Raw genomic sequence first — 4539 nt, 5'->3', positions numbered from 1 at the left:
GGGGACCCCGGGTTGGGACTGGGGATTTGGGGGATGAGTTTGGGAGGGAATTCCCAGCCCCAATTCCCAAATTCCCAATGGAACCCCAATTTGGGACTGGGGATTTGGGGGGATGAGTTTGGGAGGGAATTCCCAGCCCCAATTCCCAAATTCCCAATGGAACCCCAATTTGGGACTGGGGATTTTGGGGATGAGTTTGGGAGGGAATTCCCAAAGGGCCCCAGTTTGGGATGGGGGAATTTGGGAGTTTTAGAGAGAATTCCCAGACCCAATTCCCCAAGGGACCCCAATTTAAGGTGGGGGAATTTTGGGGGATAAATTTTGGAGGGAATTCCCAGTTGATTCCCAGCCCCGATTTGGGATTGGGGATTTTGGGGATGAGTTTTGGAGGGAATTCCCAGCCCCAATTCCTGAATTCCTAAAGGGACCCCAGTTTGGGATGGGGGAACTTGGAGGTGAATTTTGGAGGGAATTCCCAGCCTGAATTTCCAAATTCCCAAAGGGATCCCAATTTAGGATTGGGGATTTTGGGGATGAGTTTTGGAGGGAATTCCGAGCCCCAGTTCCCAAATTCCCAAAGGGATCCTGATTTGGGATGGAGGAATTGGTGGGATGAATTTTGAGGGAATTTTCCTCGTTGACTCCCAGCCCCAATTTGGGATTTGGGGAGTGACTTTTGGAGGGAATTCCTGGTTAATTCCCAGCCGAAATTTGGGATTTGAGGAGTGAATTTTGGAAGGAATTCCCAGCTAATTCCCAAAAAACCCCGGGATTAGGTACGAGACCCCTCCCCACCCCTCAAGGGCCCTCCCCGGGGTTGGAATCTTCCCAAATTCCAAAAATCCCTTAAATTCCCCCCAATTCCCAATCCCGGTACGAGCCGCGGGACCCTCCCCTCCCGTTTCCCCCTCCCGAAATTCCCCAAAACCACCCAAAAAGGTCCCGTCAGGACGGGCCCGAACCCCCCGGGGATCCCAAAGGTGCCTGAATTCACCCCAAAACGCCAGAGGGGGGAGGGAATTCCCGCTCCAGGTGCTGCACCCCAAACTCCAGAGCAATATCCCACGGGAAGAGGGGGAGCCCGCCCCGGCCACCGGGAAGCTTTAAAATTCCAACCCCACTTTGGGGCTGGAACATGGAATTTCCCCCTTTTTTTTTTTTTTAGCACAGGTTCGTTTAGAGACCCTTCCCCGTTTCCTCTTTTTTCCTCCCGAAATTCCGAAATCTCTCCCCGTTTCCCTTTTTTTTTTTTTACGTTGCATTTTCCTTTTTTTTTAAATATTCTGTACTATATTTTTAGTCTTAAACACGATATATTATATATATTTAATTTTTTTATATATATATATATAAATATAAATGGTTAAAAAAAATTAAAGCGGCTCTGAGTTTTCCTTTTATTTTTGGGGGGATTTTCATCATTCCTCAATGGTTTTTTCTGGGAGAAATGAGGAATGAATGGATGGAGAGAGGAATATTTTCCTTTTCCATCCATAATTCCTGCAATTCCCGCGTTCCCAAATCCCTGGAGGGATTTTCGTTGCAACCACAATTCCAAAAGAACAAAACTTCCAGACGAATTTATTCCAGGGATTTATCTGATTTATTCCTGGCTTTATCCCCATTTATTCCCCGGGAATTTTCATCACAAATCCCTCACCTCATCCTTCCCTTTATACAAAAGCGATTTTAATCCCATAATTAAATCAGGATTCCCTCACGGAATCCAGAATTTGGCTTTTAGAAGGAAAATTCCCTTTTTATTCCCCATCGCGCCGGAATTTCACCTTCCGTCCCTTCCCCTCCCCGGCCTGGCGACAAAACACCTCAAATAAATTAATTTCATTGAAATTCTCTTTAAACCGGGAGCAGCTGGAAGAAGAAAAGAAGGACTCGGGAGGGATTGTCCTGGATTTTATGTGGAAAAATATAAAAATGTTGGAAACGCGGGACCCATCGTGCCTCAGTTTCCCCTCACGGCTCTTCCAGCCCCCTCAGCCAGGGGAGAGCGGGACAGCACTGTCATTGCACGGCTGAGGTGCCATTCCAAGGCTGGGGAGCCATTCCAGGGAAGAATTCCCGAGAAGAATTCCCGAGGTTTGTCCCTTCTCCCCTCACAACGCCGCCATGACGAGGCCTAGCGGCGCCCACAGAGCAACACACGCCCCGCCCCCCGTGCCCGCCCCACGCCGGGCGGGCTCTGAGAGCTGCGTCCCTCAGGCGGCGCTATTTATGACCTCGGGAAACACGCGAGCTCTCGCGAGATTTGCCGTCCCGCCATACTGTTGTGGGCGTGGCTTCCCCATGACGTCATCGCTGTGCCCTGAGGGGATTTGGGGGTCCCTGAGGGGATTTGGGCACCCCATGAGGGGAAAAAAACCCAAAACCCCCAAAACCCCTCATTTTTTCCCCGCCTGGATCCTCGGGGAGCAGCCCCGGGGGCTGGAGGGGTCCCAAAGGGGGTTTTGAGGGGCCTCCCCCAGTTCTGTGGGGTTTGGGGTCCCCAACTCCTGAATTCGGGCCCACATCCCTAAATTTTAGCTCCCATTCCTGAATTTGGGGTCTCTTTCCCTGGATTTGGGGTTCCCAAACCCTGGATTTATTTCTCTGTTACGTGGGTTTGGGATGGATCCCAGTGGATCGAGGCCTTCCCCACAGCCACATCCCAGAAAACTCCGGATTTTGGGATTAACGTGGGGAAAAAAATCCTGGAAAATCCTTAAAATGTCTTAAAATTCCTGAAAATCCTTTAAAATACTGAAATTTCCTTAAAATCCCTTAAAATTACTGAAAAATCCTGAAATTTCCTGGAAGGCCTTTAAAATCCCTGAAAAAAACCTGAAAATTTCTTAAAATTCCTGAGGATTCCTTTATTTCCACATGAAAAGATTGCCTGCCAGAATGATCCAAGGAAATGGGGCCGGGAAAAAAAGCATTAATTCCTTAAAATTCCTTAAAACAATTCTTTAAAATTCCTTTAAATTCCTCAAAACTCCAGCTTGGGATAATGTGAGTGTCCCTGCCAATGGAGTTGGGACGTGTCAGCTCTTTCCAAGCCAAATTATTCCAGGATTCCCTAAAAATGCAGGATGTTCCTGGCCCTGGGAATGGCTTTTCTTGCTTTTTTTTTTTTTTTTTTTTTCCCTGGTTTTCCTGGCTCCGATCCCAATAAAATCCAAAAAACTCCCCGTTCCAAATTTCCTGGGCTGTTTCACCTTGGGATCCCTGGACAGATTTGGAATAATTTCAATTTTCCTTCCAGGAATTCTCTGCATCCCGGGCTGGGCTTTGCTCCAAGCCCTTCCCTTTGTGCCCCAGGAATTCCAGCGGAATTCCAGAGGTTTTATCGCCCCTCCAGCCCTTCATTAACCCTTAATTGCTGTTCATTAACCCAGGCCAGGACGCTCCGTTCTGTTTTTCCAGGAGTTTTTCTGGGATGAGAGGCTGAAAAAGGGAATCCTGGAGGGATTTGGGGCACCCAAGAACCGCCGAGCGTCCCAAAATTCGATTTTTTGGGACACCTGGCTGCTTCCCTGTCCATTTGGGGAATTCCTCAAAAAAACCAAAAATCCCGGAAAAACAAAGCTGGGATTAACCCCTTGGATGCCGAGTCCTCCGCGGGCTCCCTCTCCCCCACATTCCCGATTTTCCCGCCGGGAATTCCACCCACAATAAATCGGAATCCCAAATTCCCGGCTGGGAGAGCTTTTCCTGCTGGAATTCCTGGAGAAATTCCGGCATCTCCTTCCCCAAACCCCCAAACCCCCAAAATGCCCAAATCTCCAAATCCCCAAGCCCCCAAATCCTCAAACCCCAAAATCTGCAAACCCCAAACCTCAAAACCCCAAAACCCCAAGCACCCAAACCTCCAACCCCAAAACCCCCAAACCTCCAAATTCCCCAAACCCCCAGAGCCCAAATTCCCCAAACTCCAAATTCCCCAATCCTCAACACCCCCAAACTCCCAAACCTCCAATCCCCCAAACCCCAAATCGCCCAAATCCCCAAACTCCCAAACTCCAATCCCCAAATCCCAAACCCCAACCCTGAAAATCCAAACCCCTAAATCTCCCAAACTCCAAACCTCAAACCCCCAAACCACTAAATCCCCCAAACCTCCAAACTCCCCAAACCCCCAAACCCTAAATCCCCTAAACCCCCGAATCTCCAAACCCCCAAATTCCCCAATCCCCAAACTCCAAATCCCCAAACCCCAAATCCCTTAGAGGGGCCGGGAGCGCCTCTGGAATTTCGGGGGAGCCCCCCCTGAATCTCGGGGCGCCCCCGGCATCCCCTGCATTCCCTTTTCCCGGCGTTTTTCCCCTCCCGGCCGTGCCCGCCGCTGATCCGGGCCTGATCCGGGCCTGATCCGGGCCTGATCCGGGCCTGATCCGGGCTCCGCGGCCGCCGCAGGGTCGGGGGTCAGCGCAGCCCCCGCCATTCTGCGCGCTCCGCCCGCTCCGCAGCGCTCCGGCTTCTTCCCATTCCCGATTTCGGGTTCCCCCATTCCCGCATTCTCCCCCATTCCCGGTATTTTTA

This window comes from Ammospiza nelsoni, chromosome 28 (assembly GCF_027579445.1).
Source record: "Ammospiza nelsoni isolate bAmmNel1 chromosome 28, bAmmNel1.pri, whole genome shotgun sequence".
Taxonomy (NCBI): Eukaryota; Metazoa; Chordata; class Aves; order Passeriformes; family Passerellidae; genus Ammospiza; species Ammospiza nelsoni.
Note: the sequence above shows the minus strand (reverse complement) of the source record.